Source organism: Equus przewalskii, chromosome 6 (genome assembly GCF_037783145.1).
Source record: "Equus przewalskii isolate Varuska chromosome 6, EquPr2, whole genome shotgun sequence".
Lineage (NCBI taxonomy): Eukaryota > Metazoa > Chordata > Mammalia > Perissodactyla > Equidae > Equus > Equus przewalskii.
This window is the reverse complement of record NC_091836.1, coordinates 25,044,310-25,070,427: the sequence shown is the minus strand read 5'-3', so window position 1 is coordinate 25,070,427 and position 26,118 is coordinate 25,044,310. Positions and strand designations below refer to the sequence as shown.

The 26,118-nt window shown below is 45.9% G+C and overlaps 1 long non-coding RNA gene across 3 annotated transcripts in view; it reads left to right on the top strand.

Moving 5' to 3' along the window:
- The window catches only part of LOC139084082 (uncharacterized), a 130,618-nt gene that overhangs the window by 87,360 nt on the left and 17,140 nt on the right, over nt 1-26,118 (top strand). For 2 of the 3 annotated variants that reach the window (XR_011541351.1, XR_011541350.1), the window contains exons 2-3: nt 2,854-2,927; nt 17,048-25,777. This is a non-coding gene — a long non-coding RNA (uncharacterized lncRNA). The remainder of the gene's footprint in view (nt 1-2,853; nt 2,928-17,047; nt 25,778-26,118) is intronic. The other variant, XR_011541352.1, reaches the window with a different exon arrangement.

Genomic DNA, 26,118 nt, shown 5'->3' with positions numbered 1-26,118 from the left:
CCAGCCCACAGTGTCTGGGAGAGTTTGGGTTTCGTGCAGGTGGGAGAGGGTCACACTGGATTAAATAGATTTGGGATAGCCACCCTCCCAAGGCCGGTTGACCAGGCCATGTAGGGAAGGCTGTGGTCCTTGTAATCCTTCCTGCATGTTACTGCTGCCGCGTGAAATAGCCGCATCAAAATAATTTATTTGCCCCTGTCTTAAGGGGAAAAACACCAGGAAGGAAACAAAATAAGTCACATGGAGGTGTAAAGAACCTCCTGGAGTCTCAGAATTTGCATGTGTCTCGGAGGGTTTCATGTTTGGTGCTATAGGTATGGGGACCGGGATCAAAGTGGATGTGTTGACTTGGCCACAGAATGGGTTCTTCCATGCTCTTCTGCAAATGGAAGCACCAAATTTGGGCGCAGAAAGAAGAGGAAAAGGGGACACAGAGGCAGAAAGAGTTGCTGAGACAAATGTGAATTGATGCTCCTCCATCCTCAGATATGGTCTTGCCCTGACCAATTGGGTGCGAGGCAGCACGTGAACCTTGCATCCAGCCAACTTGCTGTGCATCCTTATGTGGTAAATCCACTCTGGACCTGTAGGACTGAGTGTGAATTCCAGACTGGGTTCCTCCCCCACTCCCCTCTCTGGGCAATTTCGGCCTAGTCTGTGGGGTTCAAGTTGACCTTGCCCCTGCTGTCCTCTTTCTGAATTTAGCTGGAGGAGAGGGCGTGGGGGAGGATGAGGGTGGCAGAGGCAGAGCGGTAGATGGAAATAACTCAGTTGATTAGGCAGTTGACAGCTGGTGGAGACCCACAGTAGCCTTCCTTTCCATTCCAGCCTCCCCAGTCTGGACCCTCCTCCCCTTAAACTTAATTTACTCTCACTCTGAGACACTCTTCCCCAGTTGCTGGTGAGATTCCTATTCTAACTCCCTAATTCTTATCACTTTCTTACTCAAAAACTTTAAGTGTCCAGTCTAGTACCAACAAACATTTACTGAGTCTCTGCCACATGCCAGGTATTGAGCAAGAGCCAGGGGTGGGGGTGGGGCATGAAGTGCAGGTGGCCTGGAAGCCTAACTGGAAGCCAGGGTGTGACCACCACATGGCTGACACTGGCTAGCTGTTTACTAAGCCTCTTTCCTCTCCTTGGGGGGCAGAGCTAGACGACCTTTCCCCATCTCCCTTGCAGGTAGGCATGGTTTTCTGACTGGTCTAGCTCCTTGCTACACAAGGCATGTTCCTCGGACGGCAGTGTCAGCGTCACCCGGGAGCTGGCTGGGAACGCAAATTCTCAGGCTCCACGTCAGACCTACAGACTCTGAATCTCTGGGAGCTGAGCCCGGGAATCTGCAGGTCCCAGTGTGAGAAGAAGCTGTTCTAACCAACACAAGGGGAGTGGACGTGCCGCCCTCAGGCAGCCCGGCGCCTCCGAGCGGTTGCTTTCTTTTTCCTCTTATTTACTAGACAGCAGATGCATAGAATTGAGTTAATCATACCGCACAGGACATGGCAACTGTCATCATTCATCTGGGGAAGGCCCCTGTTTTGTTTTGTTCCATTATTTCTATCTCACCCTCATCCTTACTTCCCTATGTCTAATATGTATCTGTATATACATATATATACTATATGATATATGTATATTTTGATATATGTATTTGATATATATATATACACACGCACATATATTTTGGTCTGTTTTTTGCTTTTTTCATTCTGCTCTGTCTCCATCTTAGTTCGTGCTGCCATGAATACGTCAGTTTCCCCACTTCTGGATGAGGCATGGTATTCCACACTCTGCACGCACTGAACGTTGCTTCTGATTCCCTGGTGCAGGACACCCAGGGTGCCTCCCTTCCTTGCTGGGATGAACAATTTCAAGCGTGTCCCATTATGCATCTCTGTGGAAGTTCATGTGCGGTCCATGCCCAGAGAGGGCTTTCTGGCCACGTTTAGTGTCACCTAGACCTGCCAGGTGGCTCCTGAGAGCAGCCCTACCTGCAACTCTCCCAGTGGCAGTGCCTGTGGGTTCTGGTTTCCCCACATCTTTTCCAACACTTGGTGTTATCAGGCTTTCTAACTGTCACCAGCTGATGGGCTGATAGGGGCGTGTTACTGGTTTTTGCCTTTCTCTGATTGCTGTGCAGGTGCCCACCTCTTCCTGACCTGTTACGGGGAAGGACTTTGCAGATTCCACCTTACGTGAATTGCCTGGTCATATTTTTGGCCTTTTCTCAGTCATTTCTGATATTTTTCTTGTTGATTTGAAAGAGTTCAAATATATATATGACATATACATATTCTCTATTTCAGTTGTTGCAATATCTTCTCCCAGTTGGTCCCCTGTCTGCTAATTCTGTCTTTCTGTTCTGTCAGTGAGCAAAAAGCCTGAATTTTACTCTAGTCAAAGGCATCATTTCTTTTTTGCCTTGTGGTGTGAGCCTTTTGGGGTCTTATTAAAGAAATCTTCCCACACCAAGTTCACAAAGATATTCTTTTTACATTTTTCTCTATTAGTGTTGTAGTTTTGCAGGTTACATTCAGGGTCCTAATCTTCAGGAGTTCAAGTTTTCATATAGTAGAAGGAGAGACAAAGTTGTTTTCCATTTCTATGGTAGGCCAATTACACTGCCTGCTACACAAGCCACCTTTCCGCCAGTGCTTTCTGACTTCACCAGATCACACGCCCAGTCCAATACACATACAAACACAGAACATCTATATGTATTTCTGGGTTCTCTCTTCTGTTTCTTTGGTTTATTTGTTAGTCTCTGTGCCAGTAGTACAGTTTTATTTTAAAAAAATGATTGTTGCAGTCATTGGGACTGTTCACAAGTGGTGTGTTTCCCTTCTCTTTCAGGAAAATGGTAGGGTTGCATTTCCCTGTCCATTGGAGTTCCATGTGTCTATATGACTTGATTTGGACAATGAAATGTGAGTATAAGTGACACATGTCACTTCTGGAAGGAAGCTCTCAGAGCCAGTGTGTAATTCACCTTGTCCTATCCCCCTGCCATGACAACCTGTGATGCTCCAGTCGGGTAGGTGCTGTCAGCCCAGATCCTGGAGTGAAGAGACACAGGGCAACCCTCAATGGACATGTAATGTGAGGGAGGGACAGACCTTGGTTGTTTCAAATGATTGCCCTTGGAGGTTTTTGTTTCTGCAGCAAAATCTAGCCTCTGCTGACTAAACAATTACCATGGCTGTACTATTTCCGACAGCCGATAGCCAATGTCCCTCCTCTTTATTCTTCTTTTAAAAAATGACTTAGTTTTCTGTGGCTTTTGTTCTTCCATTTTAGAATTTGTTTGTCAATCTTCTAAGAAATTCCAGCTGGAAAATCCACCCACATAAGAAGTTTTGAGCAGGAGTGTGACCAAAAACGGAGGGGTTTGTATTGCTGAAATGCAAAGAGATTTAGTTTTCACAAGTGTCACCTTCTAAAGTGCATATATTGGCACCTCATCAGAGTCACTGACCCTCGATTCATTCGAACCTCTTGCCACTTTTCTGGCTCATCTGTTCACCACCTTCCCTTCTCATTTTTATTCTCTCTTCCTCTCTCTTTTTATGTGAATAACCACAAACTCCTCCTGAATCTCATGCAGAGCAACTTCCCCCATCCAGTGTTTTGGTGGCACTGTCACTTGGGCCTTCAGGGGGTTCACCTTTTATTCCACATTTATCAAGAGAATTTTCTAAACAGTGACAGTTGTCCCCTAAGAGGAATTCTGATGCCAGCTGTTAAGATAATACAAAGTTATCCACTTTGTTACAAATAAAAGATGCCGGGAAAAATTAGACAGCTGGTGGGGGTGGGAAGGGGAAGACAGACATGCATTCAGATACATATCTTATGTCATAAAAGAAGAATAAATTTCTTATGGATAAAGAAGGCAACTGCAGGGGGTGGGGGGGAGAATGGAGGATAGAGGTCAAAAAGTACAAACTTCCAGTTATAAAATAAATGCCATGGGATGTAATGTACAGCATGGTGACTATAGTTAATAATACGGTGTTGCATATTCGAAAGTTAATAAGAGAGCAGATCTTAAACCTTCTCATCACAAGAAAGAATTTTTTAACTATATGTGGTGATGGATGTTAACTAGACTTATTGTGGTGATTATTTCACAATGTATACAAATATCGAGTCATTATATTGTACACTTGAAATTAATATGATGTGATGTGTCAATCATGCCTCAATAAAAAAAGAAGCGAAATGAACGTTAAATCATAGGAAGATAGAATAAATATCTGATTTCTGTTTCTAACCTTAAAAGGAATAGAAGAAATAATACACATGCAAACTGACAGGCTTAACTATATAAAAACACAAAATTCCTACATGTCCAAACTGTATAAGCAAAATTGGAGGGCAATCAACAAACTTGGAGACAGTTTTTACAAACATGACAGGAAAAAATTTGTAACTTTAGTAAAGTGTTCATCAAATCAAGAAAACCCAGTAACACTCTTAAGAAAGAAGGCGCTCACAGAAATAGGCAATCCCCTAAGGGGAAAATAAAATAGCTAAATAACCAACCTACAGAAAAGATATTCAGATTCACTCATAATAAACTAAGATCTAATTTTTAACAACCCTGCTGGAATTGTTCAGAAGTGTATTGAATTTATGGATCAATTTGGGGATGATTTTCTCCATTAATTTGGCTCTTCTGTTTTAGCCTGTAATAGTTTATAATTTTTCTTTGTAAAGGGCCTTTGAATTTTTAGGCAGGTTGATTCTCAGACACTATATTTTTGCTTGGGACTGTGACTAACACCTGATTTCTAGTTGAATATTGAGGAGATGGGACCAGCTGCCTGCTCTGGAGCAGAAGATGGGTCCAGCTTCTCTTCCTTTTCTGGTTTACTGTGTCCCTGTTTCCAGCTGCAATTGTGGACCCCCAGGTGCTGGAGTGCAGGGAGCGGGGCTGAGGAAGGGAGAAAGTTCTTAACCTAAGGATGCTGTCAGAAGACGGCCCTGATGGTTTTGTACTATGTCAACGTAGCTTAGCTAGAATTAATTTTCCCAGAATTCCCTTCCCTGAATGATTCTGTATTAACATTGACCACAAGAGAAATTTGGGCAAGATTTGGAAAGTAGAAGGAAACCAGCAGTCATCACGCCACAGGGTCGGTCAAGGACCCAGATGCCACTGTCGCTCGGACATGTTGTCAACAATCTCCTGCTCACCTCCTCGGGGCCAGGCTGCAGCTCTCACTGAGTCTCCCCTTCAGCTTCTGAGTCCTGGGCCAGACCGGGGTTAGGCTCCGTAGCCAGGGGCTCCAGCTCCTTCTGCAGCTCGTTGAGGCTGGAGGCAGTGAGAGACAGGTGCAGGCTCCAGTCTGCCCTTGCTCTCCCTTGCTTCAGGACCCATAGTGGCTTCAGGCCTGCGTCAGACAGAGGCAACAGCCTTCCACAGGCTCCTTCACCAGCTAACACTATTGTGTGAGGTCTGCTTCCTATAATAAGTCCCTACTCCATCTTACTCATAGCAGTTCTACCTTCCTGACGAATCCCTAGCTGACACAATGGCTCCGTGCTCTCTGAGCCTAGCAGACTCATTCTCTCGTGGGTTCCTTACAGGCTCCTCTCTGACTTCAGCTCTCTCACACAGGCCATCTTTCAGCTGTCACCCCCTCCCCCGCGCTCCCCCTCTTTATCAAGTAGGTGTACACTTGCTCTTGGAACCTCATTGCCCTCCCAGGTAGCCCTGGGTGGATAGGAAATGGCTCCAGGGTGGCTGTCTTCCTCCCACATGAGCCACTTCCGGTCCAGGGCAATGCAGAAGCACCTTCCGTCCCTCACACATGCTGGTGGTGCAGGCCTTTCCACCCCGGAAGCAGTTCTTCCTCTGACACCAAAGCAACTCATGGGCCCTCTCTCTTGCTCTCTACTATCCTGGCAGGGGGCTGCCCAGTGGCATAGTGATTAGGTTCACTTGCTCCATTTTGGCGGCCCTGGGTTCACAGGTTTGGATCTTGGGCTTGGACCTACACACTGCTCATCAAGCCATGCTGTGGTGGCATCTCACATACAAAATAGAGGAAGACTGGCACAGATGTTAGCTCAGCGACAATCTTCCTCACACACAGACACACAAAATCCTGCAGAAGCTACACCAGTCCCTTGGATTCCTCAAGCCACAGGGGACCCTCATCAAGCTCTTGGGGCGATGCTTTGGAAGTCCCCCTCGTTGGGCCCCTCTCTTCCCTGGTCCCACTTGGGGGAGGATGGGGAGCACTTACTACAGTTCTCCCCAAAGAAAATTTCTCCTCAAATTCATCTCTCCATGCCCGCTTTCTCCACCCTTTGCATCCTTTTTGTGGATCGTAGAGCCTTCTCATTGTCTTTTTTTAAAATATTTTTTTTTGCTGAGGAAGATTAGCCTGGAACTAACATCTGTTGCCAATCTTCCTGTTTTTTTTTTTTCCTTGAGGAAGATTAGCACTGAGCTAACATCTGTGCCAATTTTTCTCCATTTTGTATGTGGGTCGCCACCATAGCATGACTGACAAGTGGTGTAGGTCTGTGCCTGGGATCTGAACCTGCAAACCTGGGCCGCTGAAGTGGAGTGTGCTAAACTCAACCACTAGGCCATGGGGCTGGCCCCTCTCACTGGGTTTTGAACATCTGCTATACCATTTCTAGTGGTAGATGGGTATTTGTTGTTTATCATGGTGCCTCAGTCAAAACTTCCATGCATCACCCTGTTAAGAAAGGATGAAGGCCTCCTCCTAGATGGAGACTCTTGCAGAGGAAGGCGTCATCCCTCTAACCAGGCCTGCAGGGTTAGAATGCAGGGCCCCCTCCGTATCCTTTCCCTGGGGAACTTACCAGAAAGAGCAGTCTTGCTGGTCTCTAGGGCTGGCTCTTGGGGGAATCCTGGAGTCACACAGTATCGGAGCTGGAAGGGGTCACAGAGGTTGCTAGTCCTACTACTCCCTCATTTTGTGGTGAGGAAACTGAGGCCCAGAGAGAGGAAGCGACCTGCTCATAGAGATGCACGAGTTTCCAGCCCAGGCTGGAAGGGATCCAGGTACAGACCTCCTTTCTCTGGTAAAGCAAAGTCAAGTAGACCCCAGCTTCCCTACCCCTAAGAAGAACTGCCGTGTGCTGGAGGGTCGGGAGGGAGGTCCGTGGGGCGGCTGGCCTCCAGCAGCTGGTTGCCAGAGCATCCAACAGAGCTTGCCTGCATCTTCTCACCTGGAAGGAGGCCAGAGAGTTCGGTCAACCAACCCTTGGTTCACGGGGAGGGCCATGGGGCTGGAACCCAGCATTTGGGGATCTGGGCCAGTGAGGGGGTGTCAGCAACCTCAAAGCACACTCTGAGGGCTGCAGGCTCCTGGTTTTGCAAGCATGCCCATTGCGTGTGGCCTGGACTCTTCTCTTCTTTACCCCACCAGCTGGCCAGACCGGGCTGAGGCTTGTTGGGGAGGCAAATCCTGGGCTTCCATGTGGGGGCTGGGCCTCTGCCCCTCTAGGACACGGTGGAGCCTCTGAGAGACTCCAGTTCCCTCCTCCAGCTCGGGGAGGGGAAAAGCCCCCTCCCAGAGAGCAGAGCCTCTGAACAAGCTCAGCTGTGGCTAGAACACACTCTGAGTCAACAAGGGCGGAGGTGGTGCTTGACCGAGCTGTGAGGGTTGTCCCTGTGCCGAGCACTGTGCTGGCTTGCACGTGCCGTTCCTTTCACTCTGAAAATAATTCTAAGAGATTGTGCTGTTGAGACTCAGGCTAACAAACTTGCTCAGGGTCAAAGATCTATCTAGTAACAGCCTCATAGATGGTATGTCAAATCACACTTCTAACCAGCAAAAAACCCCCAAGAATCAAAAAACAAAAAGACAGCAACTGCATCCCTCTGTACCCTTTCTTTCTTTTTTTTTTTTTTTGAGGAAGATTAGCCCTTAGTTAACATCTGCGGCCAATCCTCATCTTTTTGCTGAGGAAGACTGGCCCTGAGCTAACATCCATGCCTGTCTTCCTCCCTGTACCCTGTCTTACACAGAGATTTTGCACTTTTTGACCTTGGACCATCTGTTAGGTGAAAATGGTATCATAATGTTAACAGTTCTCTGACTACAGGTGAGGGCAACCATCTTTGCTTGTGTTTGAGAGCCGTCTCCTTTTATTGATTGATTTTTTTGGTGAGGAAGAGTGGCCCTGTGCTAACATCTGTGCCAATCTTCCTCTATTTTGTACATGAGATGCCGCCACAGCATGGCTTGACGAGTGGTGTGTAGGTCAGTGCCTGGGATCTGAACGGGCAAACCCTGGGCCGCCAAAGTGGAATACAGGAACCCACCCACTGTGCCAGCAGGCTGGCCCCCATCTCCTTTTAAATGAATGTCTCTGTATCATTCACCCGGTTTCTCATTGATTTGTAGACATTCTTTCTCCTTTCAGAAAATTAATTGTTTGTGATGTGGTTTTCAAAAATTTTTTTCCAGTTTATTATTTGTTTTTTGGCTTTGCTTTTGCGCCTTCCTACCCCACCAGCCCCAAACTAGGTGAATTTGATTTTTATATGGTCAAATTAATCAGCTTTTTGAAATGGGGTCTGGGTTTTAGGTCATATTTAGAAAGGTCTACTCTTCTCCAAGATTATATTTATAAAATTCCCCCATTTTTTCTAGAATTTTATGGTTTTATTTTGTAAAAGTGTAAATATTTAATTCTTTTTGAGTTGATTTTGGTGTAGGGTGTGAGCTAGAAATCCAACTTTATTTATTTTTTCTTAAACCACTACCCAGTTGGCTAAATGCTATTTATTAAAAAATTCCATCCTCTACCCTTTCGAGAGGGTGTCTTTGGGTCTCTTCTCTTCCACTGATTTGTCCATCTGTTCATGATGTTTTAATTATTATGATTTTGTCAGCTTATAATGTGTTTTAATAGCTGATAAGGCTAGTCCTGCTTCTATCACCCATTACTCTTCTTTAAAAAATATTTATTCTATGGGGCTGGCCTGGTGGCATAGTGATTAAGCTCGCGTGCTCTGCTTTGGTGGCCCAGGGTTCACAGGTTTGGACTCTGGTCACAGACCTAGCACTGCTCATCGAGCCATGCTGAGGCAGCATCCCACATAAAATAGAGGAAGATTGGCCATAGATGTTAGCTCAGGGCCAATCTTCCTCACACACAAAAAATCTATATATTTATTCTACTAATTCTTGCTTATTTATTTCTAGAGATTATTATTTATTTCAGAATCATCATTTTAGTTTCCCCTCCAAAATGCCCAAACAAAAACAAACAAATAAAATTAAAAAAGCAAATCCCAACTCTGTTGGGATTTGGTGGGCAAGGTTACAATGAATCTATATGTTAACGTAAGGGGAGCTTTTGTATGTCCAATGTTGAATCTTCGTATCCAGTCTTTAGTAGCCTGTATGCCTCATAGTGTATTCAGGGCTTTTTTCTCCCAGATCTTCTCCATTTCTTGGTTTAATTTGATGTGTCATATCTTCTTCTGTTGCTCTTATAAATGGATTTCTAAAAATTCCATGATATCTTCTAACTGGTTGTTGTTTGTACGTATATTTTTGTATGCTAATTTTATAATGAGCCAACTTAGTAAACTCTTTTAATTGTTTGCAACATTTTTTAGTTGATTATCTTGAGTTTTCCAAGTAGACAGTTGCATCAACTGAAAATGATGCTACTTCTCCTTTCCAATTCTCACACCATTGGAACAGCGTAAAATAATAGTGGTGACAGTATGTGTCCCAGTCTTGTTCCTTACTGTAATGAGGATGCTTGGACTGTTTGCCCAGTAAACATTATTGCAGTTATTGCTGACACATATCCTTTATCATATTAAGGAAGTATCCATCCATTACTATTTTATAAGATGCTTTACAAAATTAAGCATGGACGTGACTTTTTCAAATGTCTTTTCAGCCTCTATGAGAATGATCTATGTGATTTTTCTCTTTTGATCTATTCATATAATGAATTAGAAAATGATTTTTCTTTTTCTTTACTGTTTGGTGAGGAAGATTCACCCTGAACTAACGTCTGTGCCAGTCTTCCTCTATTTTGTATGTGGGACGCTGTCACAGCATGGCTTGATGAGCATTGTGTAGATCCACGCCTGGGATCTAAACCCGGGAACCCTGGGCTGCCAAAGTGGAGCACATGTACTTAACCACTATGCCACTGGGCCGGCCCCTAAGATGATTTCTTAATATTCAATCATTCTTGAATTTCTGGATGCACTCTACTTGGCTGTTATGTTTTTCACACGCCACTGATTTCTGTTTTCTAATATTTACTGTAGTTTTTTTTTTATTGTTCTGTTATTCGTAAGTGACAGTGGGCTGTATTTCATTTTGTGCTCTTTGTCAGGTTTTGATGTCACTGGTATACTGTTTTCGAAAAAGAAGAATTACCAGTTTTTTCTTTTTGCATTCCTTGAAGGAGTTTACAAAGCATCAGAATTACCTGTTTCTTAAAGGTGTATTAGAATTCTTCTGTGACACTCTCTGGGCTTGGTGCTCTTTTGGTGGGGGTAGCTCCTTAACTATTGTCTTTAGTTTTCTATAGCAATTAATTCATTGGATTGTCTGACTTTACTATGGTTAGTTTTGGAAATTTATATTTTTCTGTAAATTTACCCTTTTATACACGTTCTCAAATTATTTTGCATAACAGTGAACAAAATAGTGTCATATGTTTTAAATTTTATCAGTTTCTATGGTTATTTTCCTATTATAATTATTTGTTTTGCATATTTCTGTTTTCTCCCTTTGGCTTGATAATATTAGCTAATGGTTTCTCTCTTGTATTAGCTTTTTTTTAAAAAAATAGAATAGCTGTTGGATATATATTAATCCTGCAGTTCTTTTATTTAATTCATTGTATTCTGCTTTCATATAACTAATGTCTTCTTTCTGCTTTCCCTGGCTTGAGTTTGTTGTCTTTCTTCTAACTTCTTGAGTTGCATGCTTAATTTTCCCTATGCACTCTCCTTTAGCACAGGTTCTGACATATGCTATTTTCATTAGGATTATTTAAAGGTCTTTTCCAATTTCAGTTTTGATTTCCTTTTTGTCCCAAGTGCTGTTTAAGAGAAAGAATTAAAATTGCCGAGTGATAAAGATTTTATTCCAAAATTCTTATTTTATTACGTTATAATCTCACAATATTATATGTATAGGTTTCCATTTTGGGGAGTATATTGAGGTTGTCTTTGTAGCCTAAGATTTTCAGTTTTTTAATTTTCTTTTTTCGGGATACTGAAGGTATTATTTTCAGGGTATCAGTTAGAATAACCTTATTAATTCGATGATTTGCTTCTCTATATTCTCAATTATTTTTTGTTTCCTTCTTCTGTCGCGGGCTGTCTGGTCAACCGTAATCTCTGACTACTGATACGCTTCTATTTCTTCTTGTCCATCCTGTCGTTTTTCTTTAAGGATGTTGATGTGACGGTATTTGAAGTATAAATATTCACAACGGTTAGGTCATCATTGGGGATGGTGCTCTTTATCATTATCGCATTTCTTTTTTCTGGTTTAAGTCTTCTCTGCCTCGCTGCTCCCACGCCCAAGCTTAATCTCATGGGCACTGAAATTGTGCTCCCTCCTTTCTTTTTGTTTGTGTTTGCACGTCACATCTTTCCCATTCTTCTGTTTGCAACCCTCCTAAGTAATTGTGTTTGAAGAGATACAAAAATGGGCCTTATTTTGTGATCCCGTTCGAGAGTAAAAATATTTTAGCCAGTAAAATGATCCCATCCACATAAATTAATATGACAGACATGGTTATTCTTAGTTTTTTTTCTTTTAAATCCTGTTTTATGTTTTCCTTTCTGGTTTTATTGCCGCTTCATTTGTTTTTTCAATCTTTTACTCCGTATTCGGTTTTATTTGCTTGGTTTTTATGTGTATATTTCTTCTAATAATTTGAAAGGCTTTTATTTTCCCCTCAGTGATCACCTTTTACATATACATTTTTTTCCTTAATATCTGTTGACTGCTTTCTCTAAGAAGGATAAAATTGTTATACTTCCACTGAATCCCACTCAGCCCCCCCACACACTTTATTTTAGTCAATAATGTTATTACTGTTTTCCTTAATGTTTCCCTTTTATATATATATATATATATATATATATTTATTTTTTTTTTTTTTTTGGAAGATTAGCCCTGAGCTAACTGCTGCCAATCCTCCTCTTTTTGCTGAGGAAGACTGGCCCTGAGCTAACATCCATGCCCATCTTCCTCTACTTTATATGTGGGACACCTACTACAGCATGGCGTGCCGAGCGCTGCCATGTCGGCACCTGGGATCTGAACCAGCAAACTGCTGCCAAATCGGAAGGTGCGCACTTAACTGCTGCGCCACCGGGCTGGCCCCTCCCTTTTATATCTTTAAATATTCATGTATGTCTATCACTTACTTTATTAGCTTTAAATGATATCTTTGACAGCCAGCTATAAACAGAAAATTTGTCAACATGCTTACACTGATTTCTACCTTCTTTTCCCTTTCCTGAGGTAAATTTTGCTAGTAAGAAAATTTCTACATTATCGAAGTTTAAAATCTTTACATTTGGTTCTATACCCATAATCACCATGTTGCTTTAGCGTTGGTCTTAGTCTTGGTTACATGGATTTCGTGTCACTCCAGTTCTTCTGCTGTGCTTTCCTTCACTCATCTTTTGAGTGGCTTGAAATTATCCACCTTAGATTCTTCAAGTTCATGAGATTGGTGTTTTCATATTCTTGCATGTTTGTAAATATTGTCTTTATACTTGATTGATGGCTTGTCTTGGATGTACCATCTTAGGTTACACTATTTATTTCTTTGCATTGAATAATGTTGTGGAGCTGTCTGAGGTTACTGTGATTTTTTTTTTCCCTCTCCCTTAAAGGCAACTTGATCTTTTGGGCTGAATATTCCAAAGGATTATTTGTCTTTGAACTTCAGAATCTTTACTAGATTTGATCATTCTTTGCCAGTATTTTCCTGTGACATAATAGGCCTTTTTTCCCCCATAATCCTCCTTCACTTTTTAAAAAATAGTTTACATCATTGTGAAATTTCAGTTGTACATTATTTCTTGTCTGTCACCACATGAGTGCTCCTCCTCACCCCCTGTGCCCACCCCCCACCCACCTTCCCCTGGTAACCATTGAACTGTTTTCTTTGTCCGTGTGTTAGTTTATCTTCCACATATGAGTGAAATCATCTGGTGTTTGTCTTTCTCAGTCTGGCTTATACCACTTAGCATAATTCCCTCCAGGTCCATCCATGTTGTTGCAAATGGGATGATTTTGTCTTTTTTTCTGGCTGAGTAGTATTCCGTTGTGTATATACACCACATCTACTTTATCCAGTCATCAGTCGATGGGCACTTGGATTGTTTCCATGTCTTAGCAATAGGCCTTTTTAATCTGTAGATTTAGTTCCTTTTTTATTTTGGAAAGTTCTTATAAATCATCTCTCTGTAGGAATTGCATATATGTTTGTCAGTCTTTCAAACCTGCCATTTTCTCTCTGATCTTTTTTTAAACCTTATTAATTGCTACTAATTTTTCTCACCTTTTCTAGTTCTGTCCTCTAGATCTTTTCTGATGCATTCAGCAGTGTCTGTGGTTGGTTTTACATTTTTCTCCCACTTATTTTCTGAGCTGTACAACCACATGAATATATCCTTTGCTTGTCTGGCCATATTTTTTGTGAATATTTGTATCTCTTCTTTGTGTTCTTGGTTTGTAGAAGTAATTGCTTCATTAAGTTAAAAGCATTTTCATGGCAATATGTTTGTCCATTTTCTCCATCGCAATATTTTTCTGGTGATTGTTTTTTATCTACTATTTATTTTTCCTCTTGTTTACTCCTTTTTTTCTTTTTTTACTGTAGTATCTTTATTAAATGGATTCTATAGTAGTTTCTTTCTGATTATTAATTTCTCTTTAGTGAAGTGACGTCTTCTTGGACCAGCTCTCTGCTTAAGGTTCCGGAGTGAAGGTGGGAGGGCAGGGCCATGTCCTAGGCTCCCAGGAATATTTTGATGGGCACGTGTGTGTAAGATCTGTTAAGCTTTGCTTCTCTCTAGTCAACTGGCAATGACAACTGCAGATATGCTCTTCAGGAGGAGCCTCCCTCCTCTCTCCCTCCTCACTGAGAGACTGCTCCCTGCAAATATGACTTCTCTGTCGCGATTCATCATTGTCCCACCTCTGCTGTTTCTACTTCATGTCAAAATAGGTTCAGGAAAGCTCCCACTGCCAGCCCACACACCTGTCCTTATTATTCCTAAGTGGAGAGTGTTATCTTTTTGACCTCGGGGTGTGGCACTTACCTTGGCCAGCTATATTTGGCCAGCTTTCCCTGAGCTCTGTGCCACAGCTCCTTTCTCTTAGCATCTTCTGCATCCTAGTGATGTGCTGTGTCTGAGTTTATAGATCTTTGCTAGCTTTGTCAAAGATACAGTTTGTTTCTTATTCTCCTTGTTGCTTTTAGGCGATTTTCAAGGGAAATATTTTTCTTTTAGAGGGAGAAACACCAAGCAGAGCTTCTATATATTATTTCTTTATTTTGTATGGCCTGCTTAGCTTATAATTTGTATTAACTCATAATTTCCGCTTACTCAAAACAGACTAACAACCCTGTTACCTCAACACCTATTTCTATGTGTCTCTTTAGTTTTTACTTTTGCTACCAATTGAATGATACTCTCCCCATATTTTCCTATTCAAACTTCTGAGACAATTTTATTGGTCCAGCTAATAACCGTTACCCTTACTTGGATAGAACTTTTTGCCCTCAAGAATCCCAGGAAAACCCTTGGATCAAGTTCCCTTCACTGACCAAGTAGTTGTTGATGAGGGGTCTTCAATAACACGGTGGAGAATATGCAGTCTTGGGCCGTCTCCCTGGCAGGGGGCCATGGGCAAGCGCGTCTGTGTGGACAAGCATAGTCCAGGCCAGGACTTGGGGTTAGGACAGAGTTTGGAGAGTTTGGGGTGGAGCCCCCGAACCAGGCGTGAATGGAGTGGAGCATGCTGAGATGACATTGACTGGGGAGGGAGGGTGGCAGGTATGGAAGGCCTTGAATTCAATGCTGAGGAATTTAGACTTAGACTCAGAGGCTGTTGGGAGTCACTGGAGACTGGAGAGAAGTGACATGACAAAATTAGGTTTTAGGAAGAGTTGTTACACCCTGTGCTGAAAGGAGGAAGAGAAGTGACAGGGTAGTAGGGCTGATCCCCTGCAGGGTTGGGGGCAGGCAGCAGTCTAGATCACTAAGTGCAAATGGTCGCCATAAACGTAAGGCTGTCCTGGGCAATGTTGATATTCAGGAGGTTCAATCTGAGCAGTGGGGCTACAGTAGGGGCTTCTGGGGAGCTGTGTATCTGCACGTCTGCTGAGCATCACTACAGCCTGGGGCGACACATACAAATTGATGCAAAGTACTGCAGAGGTGTCTCTAGCTCTGGGGGAAGGGGCAGAGGGTCATTAGGTGGGTCCAGGGCTCATAGCTGAGTGGGCCTGGGTGCAGTCTAAGTCTTTGCCCAGCTGAGACTTGGCAGAGAATCTGGAGATCCAGCTTGAAGGTCTCTGGACCTGGCTCTGCGTACCTCATGGGGATGAGATGGAAGGGCCGATGCCCAATGCTCACGCAGTTGTCCTTGGTCCTCAGCCCTTCTCCCTCCTCTCCCCTCCTTGTCCCGGGGTCTCCCCCAGAAAGCAGCAGCTCTCATTGGCTCAGGACCCCGGTGGCATGCAGTTGAGTCAAGAGCCAGGCAGGGCCTAGGAGGGACGGGGCTTGGGAGTGAGAATACTCAAGGAAGCACCAAAGGAAGCGAGGCTGGAGGGGGAATCCAGTTAGGAGGCTGTTGCCCCTCAACGTCAGGGTGCAAGTCCCTGGAACTGAGAAGAACAAACTGCAACAGTCATGAGGTTGGGAAATTCCAAGCCTGAGGTAGCATTAGAAGGGAAGACAGAGGAGGGATAGATCAAGACCCTTAGCTAAGCCAGAGTTACAGACCTCGGGTGCTAATGGCTAGAGTGGACAAGGTGGAGGGCAGTCGAGGATGGTACTCCTCATGGAAACCAGGAAGTATGAGGGATGAACTGGAGCAGGAGGGAGATATGGAGCCTGGGATTGAGGGGTGGGGGGTGGGGCTGGAGAGGGAGAACTTTTAGGGTCATTAGCATTGAAATAGTTGAGGTTACAAGACAAATTGGTTTATCGTACTAGTTTTTACTTATTACAATAAATATCTTCTCTTGAGTGACTGGTAGAAACACTCATGCCAGCCTAGAGTGGCATTGATCTGGGTGGCCTCTGGATCTGAGCGTATTAAGACTGTCCCTGGAGTGTGGTCAGCGTAAAGAATGGGGACTTGCTCCTTCTCTCCCACTTCACCCCAGGCTCCTTCTGGCCTCTTTTCCCTCCCAGTACTCTTGTTGCCATGCTGCTCCTTATGCCGTAATAGGATTACAGAGTGTCAAAGATGAAAAGTACCTTAAAGACAGTCTCCTTTCACAACCCTCTTCTTTCACAGAGGAGAAAATTAAGGACCAAAAAGGAGAAGTGACTATTTTCCTTTCTGTTTTTAATGCTTTTTTGATGAGGAAGATTGGCCCTGAGCTAACATCTGTTGCCAATCTTCCTTTTGTTTTTCTCTCCCCAAAGCCCCAGTACATAGTTGTATATCCCAGTTGCAGGTCATTCTAGTTCTTCCATGTGGGATGCTGCCAGAGCATGGCTTGGTGAGCCGTGTGTAGATCTGCACCCAGGATCTGAATGGGTGAACCCCTGGGCCGCCAAAGTGGAGTGGGCGAACTTAACCGCCGACCACAGGGCCAGCCCCAGAGGTGACTGTTTTAAAGTCACAGAAAATGGGACCCAGAGTCCAGGACTTCTGACTTTTGGTCTGCTGTCATTTCCTCGATGCTAGACCGCCTCTCTAATCCGTATGTAAGATTTTCTCAGTATTTTACATTTTTAGGAATATTTTCGCTGCACGTGTGTTAGTCCTTCCATCAGCCACTCACATGTCCTGTTCTTCTGTCTCTGCAGCACAGCTCTCCCAGCAGCCCCCGCCTTTGGGGGTGATCAAAAGAATTGCTAGATTCACGCCTCGTCGCTCCTTGCCCAGCAACAGCCTCCCGTTCTCCAGTCTTGTTACCTGCCGTCCCTCTGTGATGAGCCAAAACTGTGTCTCCCCAAGTTTTTGTGTTGAAGTCCTGAGCTCCAGTGCCCAGAATGTGACTGTATTTGGAGACACAGTCTTTAAAGAGCTAAGTTAACAGGAGGTCCTACGGGTGGCCCCTTATCCACTGTGACTGGTGTCCTTCTAAGAAGAGGAAATTAGGACACAGTTATGCTCAGAGGCAAGACCAGCTGAAGACACAGAGAGATGATGGCCATCTACAAGCCACGGGGAGAGGCCTCCAAAGTAACCAACCCTGCCGACACCTTGATCTCAGACTTCCAGCCTCCAGAGTGTGAGAAAATAACTTTTTCTCATTGAAGACTCCCAGTCTGTGGCACTTTGTTGTGGAAGCCCTGGCAAGTAATACACCCTCTATCCCCCTCCAGCCAGAGTGAGCTTTCGGCAGGGCCGCGCTGAGCCCTCGCTCTTCAGCACCTACAAGATGAAGTCTAGTGTGGTCTGTAGCCCTCTCGTCCTCCGGCCCCTGCCCACCTCTCTGAACACATCCCTCCCTGATACCCCAAACCCAGCTTTAGGCATCAGGCTCCGGAGATATCAGACAGATTCGAGTTCTCCGCACAGTCCATGCCCCTTCACACCGCCACGTCTCTGCTTGGAGGGCCCTTTGGCTCGCTCATGTGCCTGGCTAACTCCTGGTCGGCTGCAAAGCCTGCTCAGACATCACCTGCCCTGGGCAGCCCTTTCCGACTGCTCCTTCCCCTGTGCACTCAGCACCTGGTTCACTTGTTCCACAGGGTCACACGGATATGATCGTCCCTCACCATATCCCTCTGCTGGAGAGTGAGTGTCTGGAATGCCTTACTCTTCTATCTCTGGTCTTAGGCCAGGCAGCAAGGTCCTTAATAGACTTCTGTTGAATTGAGTTGAATTTTGGATCTATAGGGGTCATGGGCCTTTGCTCTAAGGAGAAGATAAAAGAGAGGGGCCTGGTGACAATCTGGCTCCAACCAAGCCTGGCACTAGCAAGTGTGTCTCCTGAGAGGGTCTGATCATGGACATGCAGCTGGGCTGTGTTTGTGGGCTGCATGCGTGGCACAGCTGGTTGGATGAGTATCTGCCTCCATCTCTACAGGTCGAGCGCCTTGGGACAAGGACAATTCTGGTTCCCAGTTGTGTCTGCCCGGCCTCAGCACACTCTGGTGAAAGGCACCAGGCATGTTTAAAGAATGCTCCAGGGGCAGAGAGTAGAGATTAAGAGTATTGTCCCTTACCTCAAAGAGGCACAGCTTTGGGTCTTAGCTCCGCCACTTAGTAGGTATGTGACTTTGCGGTAAATTACTTAATCTTGCTAGGTCCTATTTTTCTCATCTATCAAATGGGGATAATAACACCTACACCCTAGTGTGGTGTTGAGGGGATTAGATGCAATAATTTCTCTCCATCATCTACCTACCTACTCTACTTACCTACATCATCTATCTATCCATCTATATATCTATTATCAACCTATCTATTGATCTATCTATGGATCTACTGATCCATCGATCCATCTGTCTATCTAGTGCTTTGCCCAATTCCTGGCACTACCAATGCTCAGTAGATGTTAGTTTTATAAGCTGAGAAGGGAATATTTTCTTCATTTCCCTCAGCTTAAATGACGGGGCTCAGACAGAGAAGGGCCTGTTCCAAGGCTGTTCCAATTTTTTTTTTTAAAGATTGGCACCTGAGCTAACAACTGTTGCCAATCTTCTTTTCTTTCTTTCTTTCTTTTGTTTGTTTTTCATTTTTCTGTTCAGACTTTTGACCCGTGCTCCCACATCAACCACAGGCCCAGAAGAGGAATAATAATAATAATAATAATAGTAACAGCAATTGCCCACTCTGTGCAGCACCTGGCAGCTCCATACAATGCACGGGAGTTCATAAAATGCTCCCCTGTCCACCGTTCTGTGATATGCACCCAGAAACTCACTCAACCCCCTGGCAGGAAGATCCCAGCATCCGAATGAGAGATGGTGAGAACACCACATCGCACGTGACAGCAGCCCTCGCATCCTGGGGCCCAGCTGTGGCTCCTCTTGTCCATCACATTCGACTCTTTTCCTTGCCAGAAGGCATAAATAGAGAAGGCTCTTCCAGAGGCCAATTGAGCTTTTAAGGGAGTTTGACCTTGAGGGTCCTTTTCCTGGGCTTGGAGAGAAAGTAGAGGTGGCTGGGACCAGGCTCCTCTCCCCACCTGCCTGCGACATTACCTGCCTGCTTTGCAGAGGTCGGCTCTCCCTGGCAGCCATCCCAGGCAGCCGGCCCGTCCTGCGTGCCATCCCAGAGGGCCATGTCCTCGTTCACGGACCATTGGGTGCAGGCTGCTGCTCTCTCCTGCCTAATTGCCGTTGTCCTTGTTAACACCCTCCCTCTGCCTTCGTGCTTCACACCCACCCACTGCTCCTGGCTCCCCACCCAGTGCCTCCTACTTGATGAACAAGATGTAAGTATACAAGTTATTAATCTTCCTACCAAGGCAATTACAGCCCCTCAAAGTTCCTCCCTGGCCACGTTGGCTCTTCTATGACAACCTTATCAGGTTAGCAATTTCAGATCTGCATTAAGTGTTCAGAAATCAATTTTCAGCTTATTTTGTGTTGCAAAGTTTGCCATGCCTGAAACCGCACCGCTAATTGAACAAGAGCAATTGATGTTTTAGCAGTAATTAAAGATGGTAATTATGACCAAATCTCCCCCATGGCCCTGCCGTGTTTGCTTTTGGACCTGTCAGAATGGTGGGCAGGCCAAATCAATCTTAATAAAGTTGGTGCTTCAGAAGTCTCTCCAGAAATGGCATCACCCTCAGGTTGCGCATGATGGAGCCACAGGGAGCAAGGGGGATGGCATATTTCGGGCCGTGGGGTGACCAGTTAGCTGGACAGTTGGGCAGTCATCACGGGTGACCAGTTTAGTCCCCTGGGTGCCCTGCCAGTGCCGAGCTGGGGCTGGGAGTTGCGCAGGGGCAGCATCCCACAGACATAGACAAGTGTACTATACTCTAGCCATCGAGATGCTTACAACATATTTGGAAAAATATGATGTACATGCATGCACAAAATAACTTTAGAACACTTATTTTCATTCATAAACATCAGAGTACCTACTATGTGCTAGGTGTTAGAAGAACAAAAATAAAAGATACCATCCCAAATGAACTTACACACAAGCTCAAATGACTACGACTTTTGCGTCTTTTCTCCAGGACTTGTGGTCAATCCATGTTCTTGGGTGGTGTTGGCCTGGTGGTTGGGGAGTGGCCCCACCCCTTTCTCTTTTCTCATCCTCCCAGAGGTTCCTCATCCTCAGAGAGGCAGCAGAAAATATGGACAGAGCTCTGGACCGAGGTCAGAGGGCCCCAGTCCTGGTGTGGCTGCTCTACATTGTGGCTCTCCCAGCTCTGGCATCCGAGGACCCATTTAGCATCTTACAGAGCAGTCTGAAGTGAGATGAGGAAGGTGCGATCAGTGGTAGGAGGTCTCATTCATCCTGTTCAGAATGTCAGTACCAGATTTGTACTCACCCCTCGAGTTACTGTACCATGAGGATGCTCCTAGGTTAGTATTCATTCTGTGTGCCGGGCATTGTGCTTTGTGCCTGGGGATGCAAAGATTACTTTTGAGCGAGAGTCTTGGGCAAATCCCAATGCCTATGACACTTGTAGGCAGAAGGTTCACATATATAGGACCCATGTGATCCTCAGCCTCTCAGTATCCCCTGGGGGGTGTGCTTTGTCCTAAAATGTAGGTTTTATTATTATTCAGATATGATGAGGCCAACAGATTAGATGATCATCATTGGAAAGATAGTTTCTTACAGTTCCCAAGAAGAAGGGGGTGTGCCACATCACACAAGGCCACAAGGGGCAGCACCGGGATCAGTCAGGAGGCAAGAGGGAGTGAGGGGAAATCATGGGCAAGAGCTCTGGGGCATATGGGCTGTCCCTAGTTCTTTGGGTCCTGTCTTGTGGTGATTAGGGCAGGTAGATGGTTGTCTGGAGTGTAAGGGCCCTGTAAGGGCCCAATAAAGGAGGTGGTTGAAGGATGCACCCCAATTAGTTCATTTGCATATGAAAGGCACACTCAAGGGGAGTGTTTGCTGTCTCTAGGAATTAGCTGGCCCTGGGAGGGACGTTCCTTCCAGTGTTGGCAAGGCAATAACAAATAACCAGATGTCAGAGCATCAGCATAGACATGCTTGATACATGCTTGGGCTGGGCGTGTTGGATGCATCATGGGTTCTGCTCCAGGAGAGGAATGCCGTGCAAGGCTGTTGTTCTACTGTTTTACAGGGAGAACTTGAGAGCAACATTGCAAAACCATGTAAGTGTGGGTGCCAGCTGCTTGAGGGAATGCATACCGCACCGGAGCTGGGCGTACTGGGAATGCATAGTGGGAGCCACCAACCTCAACCAGCTCATTTTGGAGCAATCTAGAGAGACCATCAGGTCATTCAGTGGGCACTCCTGTCTGCATCTCCACAATGACTAGGACGGGGTGCCTGACCACAGGAGCTTTATAGTCCAGTAGGGGAGGAAAGACTGGCAAGTGGACAAGAAGAAAGTACAGTACAAGGTCATGACATAGCCGTGCCAGGTTTGTGGGAGCACTGAAGAAGGACCTGGGGCGTGAGAGAGGGATTGCTGGACGCTGGTCCTTAAGGCTGAGCAGAAGTTGAGCATTTGAAGTTGGAGGGTCCCACTCAGGCGGAGGGGCGCAGCATGGAGGTGAGAAGCATTGTGGCATGTGGCGGGGGCTACTAGAGTGCAGAGGGCAAGGCAGGAGGTATGAGAGCAGAGTTTGGAGAGGGAGACAGGGCCCACGTCACATCAGGACGTTTGGCTCATGCAAAGCCATCTGAGATGGGGAAAGGGAAGCCATGGAAGGTGTCAGGTTTGCCTTTGAGAGAGTTTGTTCATTCTAACAACAGTGTGTGTGTGGCAGGGTGGGGACAGATGTAGCAGTGAGGGCTGAGGGACACACTGCAGCTCCCAGGATGATTCCTGGATCTTTCTAGAAAGGTTAGAGGGAGTCCTTGGACAAACGCTCCCTCTGCTCTTGCACCTGGTCACATGTAGAGGGTCAGGGCAATAGAGCAGAGAGCCTGGCCCGTGGCTGAATGATCCCCACAGCTCCACACTCAGATCTGCCTTATCCAAGCCTCTGCTTCAGTGGAGCTGGGAAGAGGCAGGCACAGGTTGATGGCAGCAGTGTTGGGCAATGCTGAGGAATGGACTCTTCTAGAGGAGAGAGCAAGATGAGCAAGACCTCTGGGCAGAGAAATGTCCACGAGCCTCTGTCCGGCATGCAGCCTGTGCTGGCCACATGCGTGTTTCAAAGCATGGCTATTTAGGCCCCATTCACACAGACAGACCTGCTGAAACATACATGTATATGTGTATGTAACAAATGCACATACACGTAACAAACACATATGTAACAAACATACATACCTGCCTGAATGGAAACACACTGAGCAGCAGAGGTCTGCGCATTTACAGGCACACAGCAGCACATGTAGCTATGCCTCGAGTTGCGCATTTACATGTGCTCACTGAAACATACCCATGTGTGTGCCATGTGCATACACACCTGGACACCCGGGGTGGATATGTGTGGATGCTCTCAGCCCTAATGGGAATGTTTGCCCTCTGGTCCAGGTGACATCAGTTTAAAAAACGAGGTAATTTGGGAGCCAGACAGGTCTTCAATCAGAGGGCATAACTCTTCCAGGGGAGGCAGTGGAGATGGGATGGGGAGCAAGTACAGAGGAAGGGTGTGGGAGAGAAGCTGAGGGCTGGTCCTTTGGCTTCCTCTGTGGGTATACCTCACTCTTCCCATATCCTGGTCTCTTGTGGGGGGTGTTTAGGCCCCTCAGACAGGTCTACCTTGGCCTTCAGACTCCAAATGGTCAGTCCCTCTCCTATCAGGGTCAGGCCAGCCTTCACTGATGGCCACAAGGGCAGGCCACTGTAATGGGAAGATACTGGTTCCAACTCCACAATGATGAGGAAAGCGAGTCAGAAAGTTTTCGAGTTTAGAGTTCATCTTGCTGAACTCTTGCATTGTCTAGATGAGCAGGCAGAGGTCCAGAGGGGACAAGTGACTTGCCCAAGGTCACACTGAAGATGTGTGAGGAGGCGCCTTACCATAACTTTGAGGCACCCTCTTAAGCAAACCATACGCCATGGTCTGGCTAAAGCTCTCTAGGGTCTGCCTAGACAAGACCTGGAGATGTATGCTAGCTCAAGCTCAGATTTTATTGGCCAGAATGATGCCACTTATAACACGCCTTGGTGCAAGCTAAGGACCTGTGACTATACGGCCATCTCCTTACCACCAGGTACCCCCACCTTGCTCATCGGCTACAGTTTGTATTTGGGCTCCTGTTTTAAAAGCTCTTCACTGGTATGCCTCTTCTCTGTCCCCTCAATACTGTCCCCTGAGTCACACTTACTTTCCCGAGTCAGGAGTCTTTCCCAGCGGACAGCAACTCTCCGCCTCCCCAGCTACTCCAGCCGCCGTGACAGCTCAAGCTCCCTGTCTCAGGAAAGGAGAGAGCAGCTGGTCATTTCTTCCCGGCGTCTCCTGATGCTACTCCTCTGGGCTAGTCCAACTTACAGACATAAACCCTGCAAGCACTTTCTAATCTCTGACTTCTCTAGGAAACAGCATCAATGGAGAAGATATTGATGGTGGGAGTTCAGCTAGAGGCCTGGTTTCTCAGTCTCAGCCCTGGGGCTCACTTTGTCTGTACCTTGATGAGGCTCTGTGCCCTTTCCTGGCTGGGGCTGCTGCGGCAACACCCTGCGGGGGTCCGTTTAGGCAGTTGGTAGGGTGGGAGGCCAGGCCAGGGTCCCAGCATGGGATGTGCCTGTAGCCCCTGAGTTCGATGCCCACTGAGTGTCCTCTACCACCTTGGACCCCACATTCTCTGCAGCGTCTCTCTCAGCTGGCTTGTCTGTGTTCCTGAAGCTCCTTCCCTGGATGGGTGATTGATTAATTGATTTACATATTTATTAAAATGTATTTTAGTGGCGTCTTTGCCTTTGATGCCAAATCTCATTTCCTATTGTGGGGCTGCTGACAGCCGGCATTGTAAATGCAAAGACACTTTACAAAACAATTTAAATAGCAATTGCCACCAGCTTAAAAATGAGCAAAACAGACAAATAAAATACTGATGAGGAAATTGGCAGCTTCAGGACAAGGAGGGCCAGGGGTTTCTAAGTAGCCAGGAGCTCCGGGGGCTGGGATGGTAAAGGCTGTGTAATTGTGTCTTTAGAATGGCCCAGATTTTAGGTGTGGATGAAAGGAGGGTAGCAGTCACTGCTCAGGGAGCAATAGTGCCTTGCCCTTAAAGGTGACCCATCCTTGGGTAACTTTTCTGAGTAGAGGGGGTTCCAGATGGAGGGCGCAGTCAGAGTTTGAACCCTAGATCTTTGCTCTGCGTTCTCAACTTCTGAGATAGTGTCTGCTTGCCCAGGGAGCACTGTGGGCGCTGAGGCCAGCCTGGAGATCTGGGAGACCAGCAGGCAGCTTGTTGTCGTCCAGCCAATGGAGTGGGAAGAGAGTAGATAGGAAATTCAATCTCTGGATTCCGGTCCCCGCCTGGTCCAGCTGTGACTCTTGGGCAGACTATGTTCTCTTTCTGGGTCTCTGCTTCCTCTACAGGATGCACTGCGGTAGAAATCCAGGAGTACTAGCCTAGGACACTGGAGACTAGATCTAGTCCTGCTCTCTACTCCCTAGCTGTGTGACTTCCAGCAGATTGCATTCCCTCTCTGGGCCTTGTCTGTTGCATGAGAGGAAGGAATGTGATGCTTCGTGAATCCTTTTTTCTTTTTCTAAATCTGTGATATGCTAGGGGCCCATGATACTCTGTGGTCCCGCTGATGGTCTGATTGCAGAGAGGGAGAGAGGGGAAGGTGAGCGGGTGTGCGGTGGGAGGAGTAACTTGCAGAACAGGAGGCCAAGACCAAACCAGAATTTGGAGCAGACAGGATTGCGCTGTTCCTGGGAAAGAGCGGAGATGAAAGCTGCCAGAAAAGAGGGCAAAAATCTCCAAAGGTGAGTAGGATTTTGCTCATCTTCCTCGTCCCCTCATCCATCCTGTCCTCTGGTTGTTTCTTCCCCTCCTGGTTGTGCCTTCTCTGTCTCCAGTGTTTCACTTCCTCCCCCAGCCTCAGGGCAGTCCCCCAAGACCCCTCCTGATGCTGCCTTTTCCTGCTGCTAGATTTACTTCCTGCATGAGCTCATTTTGCAGCCATTCTCTCTTTTTCCAAGATGCTCAAATTTTCATTTCTAGTCTTGACCTCTTACCAGAACTCTAGCCTCATAAATCCAGCAGCCTGTAGGACATCTCTCCTTAAATGTCTTGCTGTCACCATGAAATGTCTAAAACCACATTCAGCATCTTCCCTTACAAACCACTGCTTCTCCCTGCGACCCCCAGCATTCTTTTTTTTTTTTTTTTTTAAATGTATTCTTCTCTTTTTAGGTTCCTATATCCAGGCAGTTATCAAAAGAAACCTTTATATGGTGTTTACAGTTTTCAAGGGACCTTTCTGTGCCTGATCATATTTCTTTCAGGAGGTGTGTATTGAGCAGCTATTATCTGCCAGGCGCAGGATACAGGAATGAACAAAGCAGACACAGCTCCCGGCCCTCATGGGGCTTGGGTTCCCATGGTCTCCCTTTGCTGCAGGCTCCCACTGGGCTGCCTTGTCCACAGACACAGAAACAGTGTTTTGTTTCTCTTGGGAAGCTTCACAAGACTTCAAGCACAGGATTTCGTTCAAAGCACATGATCCAGATATTTTGTCGGAAATGTGGGAAGCAGCTAGTGTGAGCATAGCGCTGTTCTAAATGCTGAGGTTTGAAGATAGGGTCCCAGCCCTTGGGGAACTTGCAAGCTGGAGGAGCAATGTACCCAC